Raw genomic sequence first — 13,065 nt, 5'->3', positions numbered from 1 at the left:
CCGGCCCCGCAGCACCCCCCAACTCCCGCCTATTAGCCAATCGCAGGCGATTCCTCGAAAAGGCTCGGCGGGAGTAGGAGGGGCACAGGCCGACGCGGCCGAGCGGCCGAGGTCGGGAAAAGGAAAGCTGCTGTGACGCCCACCATGTGACAGGCCCCACCTTCCTCCGCCATTTTGAATTGTGGCGAGAAATTCGCGTTCTGAGAATTGTGGGAACCTTCGCTTTCCCATTTTGAAAACTGAGGGACCCAACCCTCTGAGTGCTTGAAGCCTTTTTCGGAGACCTAGAAATGCGATATTAGTCCAACCTGAGGTCGCTTCACTCGATGAGTCCAGATCAGTTCATACACATCCTACCTTTTGTTCAACATGTTGAACATTTATTGAGCGCCAACTGTATATCAAAAACAATTGAAGATGTTGCGGATGCAGCGGAAATTAAAACATCAAAATACCGGCTCTCATGGAGAATGAGAATATAATTGCTGGTAAATTCTGAGGAGAAAAAGCCGGCAAGCCAGGGGAAAGGGGTGGGAAGTGCACGGTAGGGGAAAACGAGAACTGCAATTTTAAAAAGAGTGGTCAGAGATGACCTCTTCTGACAAGGTAACTCTGAAATACTTGAAAGGGGGCGGTGATTGTGAAAGGGTGGGAAAATCTGATAACGTTGGAATTTGTGAAAGGGCAGTTAAGGAAGGCCTTTCCTAGATAGTAATGCCTGAAGGACACTAAAGAATGAGTCACACAGAATCCAACTCCCGTTTCCCACTTGAAGAAAAACGACCTTACCCAAGTTTTTAGGGTGTTGCCATGTTTCTTTTTCCATTTTTCTATTTTCTGTGTTTTCAAGTAACACTCCACCTACACGGGCATTCTTATGATTCTTCCCCCTTTACAACTTTACATAGGCTGGAATCTTTTGCCTTCATATTTTTCCTCTCAAACAAGTCTCTTCTCATTTGTCGTCCCCCCAGAGAAAACTTCCCTAACCACCCTATTTAAAAGAACAGCTTTCCTACCCTACCTGCTTGATTTTCTCTCAAGCACTTAATCTGAAAAGATATAATTTGTTTACCCCATAAGAGCAGTAAACCTCTGTTTTGTTCACTGTTACCTCCCCAGGCAGCTCAAATATTTGTTTGAGAGAATGACTCCCCTCAGCATGATGGCCATTTAATCAGCCTGGAATATAAGTATTTCTCTCCAGTTACCCCAATTCCCTCGTACACACTTCCCGGCTCAATTTCGCAGCAGACTTGAATCATCTTATCATTTTTGACTGTATATGTGTATGATTTAGGTGCTGTGTCTCTACTCAGTTTTTATCTTATATTACATAATTATGTACTAGAACTTTTATTTAGAATGTGTAAAACAAATTCTTCAGTGACCTGCAATGCTATTAAGCCCGATATTGAGCTTATACTAATAACATTAGCCACTCCTTGATATATTGTTAAGGCAGATGTGTCTTGCCATAAAATATAAAGTCACAAAAGAAGTAGAAGAAAGTGTAAGTAAATATGTCTATAGCCTTAGGGATATCGAAGAACTTTGCAAACATGACACAAAAATCCATGAAAGGAAATACTGTTAAATACAACATCATAAATAAAAGTAAAGCTGCTGAATGTCAAAACACAAGGTTAGTAAAATTAAAAGACAAATGACAAACTGAAAAAAATAATTTCAGCATGACATATGAGAGCTAAAGGGTAATACTAGTTTATAATAAAAGACAAATGACAAATTGACAAGAATATGATAAACTTATATGGCCAATATCACAAGTCCATAAAGAGGTACTATAAATCGACTTTTTAAAAGATTAATACCTCATTTTAAAAATGTGCAAAGGACATGGATAGGCAATTCAAATAAGGAGAAAATATTTGGCTGGTAAGCATATAATATGTTCAAACTCACTAGTACTCAGAAATGAAAATAAAAACAGTAATTCTCTTTCTTGCCCCTCAGAATGTCAAAGATTAAAAAATTGATAATATTAAGTGTTGATGAAGATCCTATGAGCTGGACACACTTGTATGCTACTGGTACAAATTGACATGACATTTTTAAAGGCAATTTGGCAATGTGTATCAAAAGCTTCAATATATCCATACTGTTTAACCAACAAGACCACATACAGAAATGTAACTTAAGGAAAAGAAGTGGACAAGTTTGCAAAGGTTTAATCATTGAAATACTGAAAAATCAGAAAAATAACTATTCAATATTTACTTTTATATTTACTGCAAAATCAGAAAAATAACTATTCAATAGTAAATACTTTATAATACATCTACATAATGGATTCCTACGTCGCCATTAAAAATGAGTAGCTAGATCTAGAAATGTTCAGGTATATTGTTAGTAGAAAAAAGTAATTTACAGAATGGCATGTGTGATTCTATTTTTATATTTAAAAGATATGTGAAAATATGCATAGAAAAAAGTCTAGATGAATATATATGTAAATAAAATGTGAAGGGATTGTTAGTCGTTTTAACTTTCTTTACCTCTTTCTGTGTTGTCTTGAATATATTACAATGTGCATGCATTACTTGGTATTGGGAGGAGAGGTCATTTCCATTTTTAAAGAAAAGTCTGAATATGGAAAAAAAAAAGAATATCTCTCCATCCATTTATTCCTTCAATGCTTCATTCGCGCATACTCCTCCTTCTTCCCTCCCTCCGTTTCTTTCTCTTTCATACTCATTTATAATCAAGGAGCTGCTTAATTCCAATATCTAGGAAATGACTTCTCAAAACAATTTATCCCATGATGGCATTCAATGCCACCTAGAACTCAAGGAAGTAACCACTGAATAATTATCATTCAGTTTTCGTTCAGCCTAATTGCATTTCTCTCCCATGCATTTTTTACATATGCGTAACTTTCAAATGATTTTACCCCTTCTGGATGAAATGTCCCTTAACAGGAAAAAAGTAAAAGAAATTCCCAATCTTCCTTCTGTTTGTTTATTCATCAAAATGTATTGATCGTCTACTATATGCTGGTCACTGAGAATAGATCAGTAGACCACAGACGAGAAGACCCTGCCCTTGTGGCAAGACAGACATTGAACAATTGTTTATGAATGTAATGAACACTAAAAAGGCGACATGTGGGTAGGGTACTACGGGAGAGGTATATAAAAGGAACATTTAACGTAGAGAAATTGACATTTTTAACTGAGACCTGAGCTGAAGGAAGAATGATAGTTAGGGAGGGCAGGCAGATGAGAAAGGAGGCCTGGGAGAGGGAATAACCTGTACAAATTCCCTGGGGTGAGAAAATGGAGCCTGGGGAACTGAAAGAATAGCTCATTCTGTAGAAAATCCTCCCAATTTATTTTCTTCACAGCACTCATCACATCGGAATTTATCTTGTCTATTTGTTTATGTTGTTTATCGATTGTAGTGTTTATAGTCTATCAGTCATCCCACTGACCCGCCCCCAGTGTTAAGTTCCGTGGGAACTAAGGCTTTGCCCCACCCCTTCACAGCTGTATTTTCTGAGCCTAAAATACGTAATAGACAATCAATATTTTTGGAATCAACGAATTAGCTGGTAGTTCACATTAGATACTTAGGAGCTTTTCCTAAGAACAATGGGAAGTTCTTGAAGAGTTTTAAAAAGATTGTTTAAAAATGATTTCATAAACTTTTTTTTTTTTTTAAAGATCTTTATGGCTGCTATGTGCTGGAGAGTGCTTTTTTTTTTTTTTATAGTGGACGTACTCACTATTTTAAGATTCCAAACTCCTTTATCTTTAAGAAACTCGACTGGTTTTGTTTAAAAAAAATGACACCCACAAAATAGATACTGCCTCTCATGGCTATTACAGCAACAGTGAAAGGTCTCTCTTTACATTCTATGCTTCCCGGGAATAGGTTGGTACAAAAGCAATTGCAGTTTAAAAGGTTAAAAATAATTGCAAAACCTGCACCAACCTAGCAAAAATAACCTGCCTGATGAAACAATGTCAAACACCTATGTATCCAAACATGAAGGTTTTAGAGGCTCTGGTATAGAAAGCACAGAGCAGTTTTCTAACTCATGCCAAAACAACCAGAGAGTAATCTTCCTGTAACAACTTAAGTGCAATATAGCAGAAAGAAAATAGAAGGCTTGGATTTAGAGAAGAAATACCCATTTTATATCTCCAATTAGTAATCTATTTTAATAAATAGCTTATTTGTCATTTAATTATTTAAACTGTGAAGAATAAAATGTTTCAAGTAGACTAGGAAGACTATGCACTGTCTCTGGTATCAAACAATTTTGTAACTAGTTTCTCTTTGGAGATAGGATAACTCTATCCCTGCTTTTTCATTCGACACATCAGACATGTGCACACACTGCGTGCAAAATGACTCATCCCATAGGAAGGGAGATGTAACATGTATTGTGCTCTTTAAAGTTACTATCTCTGATTCTGGATGCCAGAGTCTGGATGCCACTTTTGAAAAAGAACCTTCTACAAAAAGTACACAGTAACACAACTATCAGTATACTAAGACACAACTAAATTTCCTACCTTCTCCTTTGACCCAGAACTTGATTCAACAAGAAACCTAAAGTTACAAATAGAACATCAGACAGGCAGCAGTGTAGCTGGACTGGCCACTTTCCATTAGTGTGAAGTTGAAATCGAACAGTCTGACTGACTGTTGCATAAATGAAGTAAAAGCCAACACAAGATGAGGTGAGGAACGTAAGCTATGCCAGTGTAGTTAGCATTAGCCCTGACCCTGAGCAACGCATCTACCCCAGGAATCTCACTGTCAGTATTTAGACAACTTTAGTTATTCCTAAACATATTCAAAAGTTTTGTTATATCCACTTGCTGTCAGTGCTTTTTCCCTTTAAATTGACTCACCTTTTAAAATAGAAATATATTTATTTAAAAGAATATTTTGCATCATTATTACAAATGAAAAACCAGTATCGTTTGCCATAAGTGGAGGATAATGAGAAAAATCAATACATAATTAGTGAAAAACAGAATGTACATCTGAATATCACCTAAGATCATGCTGACTACACTTGATATGCTGACTAACATAAGCAAAGAGAACCTTGTTTATGGATTGGTCTTCCTGGCCCAGAACCCAGCGCAGTGCAGAGATTACTGCATTATTGTCGTGCAGGGGATCTTGCCGACTTCGCCATGTGTCGTGCGGGGCAGCCTGCGGGGTCTCTGGTCCCGCTCCCCACATAAGAACGCAGGACATGGTGAGGCCAAAAAGGAACACCCACGGAGCCATAGGAAGGGGAGTCATACCACTATATTCTCGCTGGTGGCTGGGTTGGAGACACAGGAAACAGGAGCTACACAATTCTCAACCCTCACTGCTCCACTTGCAGGCTCAGCCACCATCTTCTTGCTAGCCTAGCCACGGCAGTTATATTCATGGCTAATGGCTCACTGGTTACAGCTGACGGCCAACTAGCCACAGCTGATGGCCATTTGATCAGTCGATGGCCATTTACTACCTGAGCCAGCACCTTTCTATGTGAGGCTGAGAGCCTGGAAACTGCTTTTTGGGGCTCTGTCCCCACACTCCACCCCTACAGGGTCTCGCCTCACAATCTACGCGACAAGCGTCTTCCGCGAGGGGCCCTGTGCGAGGAGCCTGGAGGTGAATGCTATTTCCTGGATACAGCCAAGCTCTCTGGTCACAGCCAGGGTTTCTCAGGGCACCACCAGTACTTCTGGGCACAGCCAGACTTCCTGGACTTCTTAGGGTACCACTAGTCTCCCTGGACACAGCGAGGGCCTCTCAGGGCACTGCCACTCTCTCTGGACACAGCCAGACTTCCTGGACACAGCCAGGGCTCTCAGGGCACTGCCACTCTCTCTGGGCTCTCAGGGTACCGTGCTGGAACAACAGCAGCTCACAGTCAAGGTGCTTACATATTCTCGATGGCGGCCGGTCAAGACACAATAGCAAACATCTGCCAGTTCCACTACATAGTGGTATGTTCCCAAACAAATAGTCAAGCTGTCCATTAAATTAGGGATGGAAGGCAATTCTCCATAGTCCATAGTCATTCGCCAGGGCTGTCCTGGGGGTGAAGGATGACCTTGACCTCACCCTCAGCTCCCACGGAGGACTCAGCAAGCCTTTCCTCCTGGGACTACAAGTCCTGCATCCGGGCTGCCTCAGCAAGCACTTCCCAGCTCACAGGGCCGTAACAACCTTCGCTTTCTCTGGCCTCTGCTGGTTGGGGAACCTTCCACGTCTTCCCACCCCTCCATGGGGGTCCAGCTCTCCGGCAGCTGCTCCTCCTAGTCTTCCTGAGACTGAGTGTTCATATGCACAAACTGCTCCACCGCCCTTCGGAGAGCTTTGGCCAACACCGTACCCTGCTTGCTGCGCCATTTGTCATGCAGGGGACCCTGCTCGCTGCGCCATTTGTTGTGCGGGGTGTCAGGCAGGGTCTCTGGGGTCTCTGGTCCCGCTCCCCACATAAGAACGCAGGACATGGTGAGGCCAAAAAGGAACACCCACGGAGCCATAAGTAGGGGAGTCACACCACTATATTCTCGCTGGTGGCTGGGTTGGAGACACAGGAAACAGGAGCCACACAATTCTCAACCCTCACTGCTCCACTTTGCAGGCTCAGCCACCATCTTCTTGCTAGCCCCCATTTTTTTGCTAGCCTAGCCACGGCAGTTATATTCATGGCTAATGGCTCACTGGTTACAGCTGACGGCCAACTAGCCACAGCTGATGGCCATTTGATCACAGTCGATGGCCATTTACTACCTGAGCCAGCACCTTTCTATGTGAGGCCGAGAGCCTGGAAACTGCTTTTTGGGGCTCTGTCCCCACAATTATCTTCCTTCCTTTCCTTCCAAATTCAGCTAGTTCTATACTTTTTCCTTTTAGGGCTCAAGCCTCTTTGGTGATCTATTCCAAAGTGATAATTAGTCCAAATTGAATAAACAAATTTCCAGTTTAGGAGAAAGGATTGAAAGAGATTCTCTCCAGATAATACATATAGGTTTTAACTCTTGCCTTCTTGAGATAATTGCTGCCTTTTTTTTCTCTCTTGAAACCAGTGATCTCCAAGCCTCCAAATTACTGGTGCCCTGGCAAGCCTGATTCAGTAGGACCGAGGTGGGGTCCATATATTTGTACTGAAACACAAACAACCAAACAAACCTCCTCAAGTAATTTGAATATGCAACCTCTTTTGGAACTTTGGGGACAATATTTTCAGGTGGGAGAACTTAATGGCATTTGTCAAATCACACTGTAGGCAGTTAATTCTGTAGACTTGACTATCTTAAGAATTTCATGGGGGAGAAAATGAGGTATATTATTTTAAGAGAATTTCAAAGAAGTAGTGCCAGATAGAAGAATGGATAGATTGTCAGTCGGGGAATAGAAAGCCTAAACCACACACAAATATTCCAAAAAAGATGGAGTATCTGATAAAGATGGCATTTCAAATCAACTGAATCATAGATTACTTTTTAATCAGTGATGTTGAAACAGTCAACTTTGAACAAAAAAGTACAAAAATAACATCTGTATGGATAAAACCATTATATATATATGGCACTCCTGCAATTGGTGAAAGTGTACATTGGTCCAACCTTTTTGAAGTATTAGGTTGGTGCAAAAGTAATTGCGGTTTAAAAGGTTAAAAATTATTGCAAAAACCGCAATTACTTTTGCACCAACCTAATAAAATTTGGCATTATATCCCAGAAGGCTTACCTTAAAAATGTACATGCTCTTTTACTTAGAAATTCTACACTCAGAAATTCATCTTGAAGAAATAATTACATAAGTGCACAAAACTATATATATAAGACTGCTCATCAAAACGTTGTTAATAATATTATAATAATGCAAAACTAGAAACAATCCAAATATTCAGAAATATAGTATTGGTTATATAACTTATGGTATACTTGTGCAGTGAAATGTATTTTAGAAATGAAATATGATTATGTCTGCCTATATTTATTGGTACAGAAAGATATTTATGATATGTTGTAATATGAAAATGCAGGTTACCAAATATGGTATGCTCCTTTTAAAATATGTACAATAATATATACAAAAAAGTCAATAGTCACCAAAATATCAATAGTGTTTATCTCTGGATGGTGGGATTAAAAGTAATGTGAGTTTTCTTTTTTAAATTTTTGACATTCTCTGAAAAAGTTTACAAGAATGAATTATTTTTAAAATAAGGAAAAGCAATAGAGATATTTCTATTTTTTGTTATACTCTTTATCCTATCAGTGCCAGTTCTAAGAATTTTTCCTAAGGAAAAAATCAGAGATATGCATATGCATAAAAATAACACTCAATCGTTGTTCATTGTGAAATTATTTATAATAGTAAAAAATTAGAATATCCTCTCTTCAATAATTAGAGTATTTTTGCTTTGTTCTTAAAAGCCTTTTTAAAAACAATCTTAACTATTTTTAAGTGTATAGTTAAGTAAACTACACTCACACTGTTGTGAATTAGGGTATTTGTTAATAAATTATGGCATACTTTATGATGGAATATTGTAGATCATTAGATGGTTTATTTTAGTTTAATGACATGGAAAATGTTTATACATATTGTCAAGTGAGAAAAATCAATTTATAAGATGATATACATAGTATGATTTTAATTTTGTTTTAAAAACATATTTTATAAGCGTAGGAAAAACAAGTCTGGAAAACTGTATATTTAAATGTTAATATATATATTTCTGAGTACTGGCATTACAGGTGATTACTCCCCAAAGTTTTTGCAAGAAACATGCATTGAGTTTTTACTCAGAAGAAAAAAAAAGTAAATGTTACAGAAGAGAAAGAGGTTTTCATTTCTGGACTAAACAAGTTTTGTTCATCTTTCTGTGCATCGCAAATTGTCCATTAGACTGTAACTATCATGTGGGCAAAGATTAGGTTGTTTTTCCTTTTTTTTAAAATTTCCCTTGGTACTTCCTGCTACATAGCGTTCTGCATTCAATAAATGTTGACTAACTGCATTTGTGCATGTGCATACATATAAGCTTATGTACCTATGTGGGCATGCATATTTAAATAGGCCAACCTCTTTCTCATCAGTAATGAGAAAAAAACTGAAAGGGAGGTTTTTGAAAAGTGTTATAGGCCTTTTGTCATATGTTGAGATAAAAAAGTACTTGCCAAGGCTAAGAGTACAAAATGACCATTAAAGATTTGGGTGTCATACCAGTCAAGTTTGTCAGTTTTAGCCCACACAATTTTCTTGTACTATCTCTGTTTGGGTGATATTGCATCCAGTCCAAATCTTCTAAGGTTCTACTAATTAGCCCATCTGGGCACTTTACTGGAAATACTTAAATAAAAACTCACATACCACTGCAACTGGTAAAGGTGTTAGAGATGCCAGGGGTAATGGGTGTGAGCTTTGGAGTGGCATGATCCATGCTACAGGTGCATTATGACTGGAACCCAAAAAGCTGTGAAGACAGTTTTGCTGTATGATTAGTTATTCCTTTCATCACCAGGATTGAGCTGGCTGACCTAGCTGACTTAGTAGGTATTTCATCCTTCAGCATCCCTTCCTGAGCTGAGTGCATCGTCAAGGAGGACACACTTCCCAGTCAGCTGTTGATATCATTCCTAAGCAAGAAGAAGCCAGATCAACTGTGTACTTCCTGTTTAAGTAACACATTACTCTCATCAAATAGTGTTCTCCATTAATTTTAGACTGTCAAATAAATAAATAAATAAATAAATAAATAAATAAATAAATAAAAGAAAAAAAGAAAATGCATCTGCTACTTTTTTTAAAAAAGGAAGATTTGGAAACCCCATCTTCTTCTCTAATTTGAAGCATAAAACAGTGTTTTGTTCATCTTCCTTAACCTGTAGCATGAATCAGCACTTCATTCCTTTTTATGGCTGAACAATATTCTACTGTATGAATAAAATATCCATACTGTACTATCCATTCACCAGTTGATGAACAATTTAATTGGGTTCACTTTTTTTGCTTTTACAAATAATGCTATTATGAACATTGTGTGCAAATTTTTGTGTGGGCATATGTTATTTGCAAATATTTTATCCCATAATCTGTTTCTTTTTCATTTTCTAAATGGTGTCCTTTGAAGCACAAAAGTTTTTAATTTTGATAAAGTCCAATTTATATATTTTTTGTTGTTTTTGTTACTTGTTCTCTTGGTGTCATGTCTAACAAACCATTGTCAAACTCAAGGTCACAGAGATTTACTTCTATACTTTCTTCTAGGGGCTTTATAATTTTAGCTCTTACATGTAGGTCTTTCATCCATTTTGAGTTCATTTTTGTGTATACTGTAAACAAAGGATCCAGCTTCATCCCTGTGCAGGTGAATATCTAGTGGTCCCGGTTTATTTGTTGAAACTACATGTTTCCCCCATTGAATCGTCCAGGCCTTCTTGTCAAAAATCAACTGTCCATAACTTTGAGAGTTTATTTCTGGACATTCAATTTTATTCCATTGATCTATATGTTTACCCTTATGCTACTACCACACTGTCTTGATTACCGTACTGTAGCTTTGTAGTAAGTTTTGAAATTAGGAAGTGTGAGTCTTCCAACTTTGTTCTTTTTCTCAAGATTATTTTGGCTATTCTGAATCCCTTCAAGAGCTATATGCATTTTAGAATCAACTCATCAATTTCTGCAAAGAAGTAAGCAAGAATTTGATGGGATTGTGTTGAATATGCATTTCAATATGTGGGTCATTGCCATCGTAATATGTAAGTGTTTTGATTCAGGAACATTGGGTGCCTTTCTATATTTAGATATTCTTTAACTTTTTTCAACATTTTGTAGTTTTCATTATACAAGTCTTGTACTTTTTTTGTTTATTCCTAAGTAATTTATTCATTTATGCTATTGTAACCGGAATTTTTTTCTTAATTTTATTTTCAGATTGCTCATTGCTAGTGTAGAGAAATACAATGCTTTTTGTATATTGATTTTTTTATCCTGCAACATTGCTAAACTCATTATTAGCTCTAGTAGCTTTTTTTAAAAGATTCTTTAGTATTTTCTATATAGAAGATTCTGTTATCTGTAAATAGATTGAGTTTTGCTTCTTTCTTTTCAATCTGTATGTCTTTTATTTCATTTATTGCCTAATTGCCCTGCCTAAATCTTCAAGTATAATGTGGCATAGAAGTGATGAGAGGGATATCCTTGTCTTGGTCCTGACCTTAGGGGGATATCTTTCAGTCTTTTACTATTGCCTATGATGGTAACTATGGTTTTTCTCGTAGACATTCTCTATCAGATTGAGAAATCTCTTTTCCGTTTCTAATCAGTTGAATGTTTTTATAATGAAAGGGTATTGGATTTTGTCAAATGTTTTTCCACATCTCTTGCAAAAATCATGTATTTTTTGTCCTTTATTCTATAATATAGTGTATAGATGCTCTTCAACTTACAATGGGTTACATCCTAATAAACTCATTGTAAGTTGAAAATATCATAAGTAAAAAATGCACTTAATACACCTAACCTACTGAACATCATAGGTTAGCTTAATCGACATTAAACGTGTTCAGAACATTTACATTAGCCTATGGTTGGGCAATTATCTTGCTGGATATGTGATCATTGATTGACAGTTTTTTTCTTTCAGCACTTTGAATATATCATTCTTCTGCTCTCCATGGTTTCTGATTAGAAATCAGCTGTTAATCTTTCTGGGGTAGACTGTGTGTGATCAGTCATTTTTCTCTTACTGCTTTGAAGATTTACTCTTTGTCTGTTAATATTTTTACTATGATGTGTCTTGGTGTAGATCTCTGCATTTATGCTACTTGCAGTTCTTTAAGTTTCTTTTAATTCATTAAGCAAGGTTTCCTCTGTTTCTTTGAACATATTTATTATAATAGCAACTTTTAAATATTTGTTTCCTAAATCTGACATCTAGGCCCTCTCACTGGTGATTTTATTTTCTCCTTTTTTTCATGTGTCTGGGTCATATTTTCCTGTTTTTTTGCATGATATATATGAGTGTGTGTGTGTGTGTGTGTGTGTGTGGAATCTATCTATCTATCTATCTATCTATCTATCTATCTATCTATCTATCTATCCATCCATCCATCTAGATATATGCAACTTTGGACACTGATCCTCCCTCACTTATAGTTTATTATTGGTGTTGTTGTTTGTTTGTTTATTTGTTTAGTGATATAGATGGACTGTTTCAGTGAAGTCTATTTCCCCTGCAATGTGCAGACCCTAATGTCATTCCTCAGAAGGCACAGCTTTGGCATGCATGCAGTCATCCTTAGATGACAGTTGTTTTTCAGGGTTCTTTTTGCCTCTTTCCCTGATCTCTCTGTTAAGCTATCTTCCTCTGTTGGTAACACACAGAGCTATTAGGCACCACTAATTGCTGGCTAATTGCTCTACTGTTTTCAACAATGCCCTGTGGCATAAATTTCTACTCAGCCTGATCCAAATATATTTGGGTATCTTTGCAGAGGTAGTTTTTGAAGCCATGCTTTGAATTTTATCCTGACTCCAGGAAGGCTAATATTAGCTGTCTTTCCCTCATTCTCTCTAGTAAATTGGCCTATAGTTTGCTTGTTCTTCTCATGAAGCTACTGGCCTTTTTTCAATTGCTTACCACCAAAACCTCCAGTGTTTCAAGTCCAGAGACTTTAAATCGTTGTTTTTTAAAAATACTTTTCACCAGTTATAGTTGTTTTGCTGGGGAGAAGGTTCATGGAACATTCCATGCCTCCATTCTGGAAGTAATCTCTCTGTTTCTAGAAAACTGTAAGACTGTTTTACAGAGTGTTATATCATTTTACATTCCCATCATCAGTATAGGAGAGATCCTAAGCTAATCATCCTCACTAACATTTAACACTATCAATATTCTCTACTTCCTCACCAGCATTTGATATTATTAATATTTTTTATTTTAGTCATTCTGATAGGTGTGTAGTGGTCTTTCTTTGCATTTTCCTGGTAACTAATGATATTGAGCGTCTTTATACGTGCTTTTTACTCATTTGTACATTGTTTTGAGGTCTTAATTTG

This window comes from Rhinolophus ferrumequinum, chromosome X (assembly GCF_004115265.2).
Source record: "Rhinolophus ferrumequinum isolate MPI-CBG mRhiFer1 chromosome X, mRhiFer1_v1.p, whole genome shotgun sequence".
NCBI lineage: Eukaryota > Metazoa > Chordata > Mammalia > Chiroptera > Rhinolophidae > Rhinolophus > Rhinolophus ferrumequinum.
Note: the sequence above shows the minus strand (reverse complement) of the source record.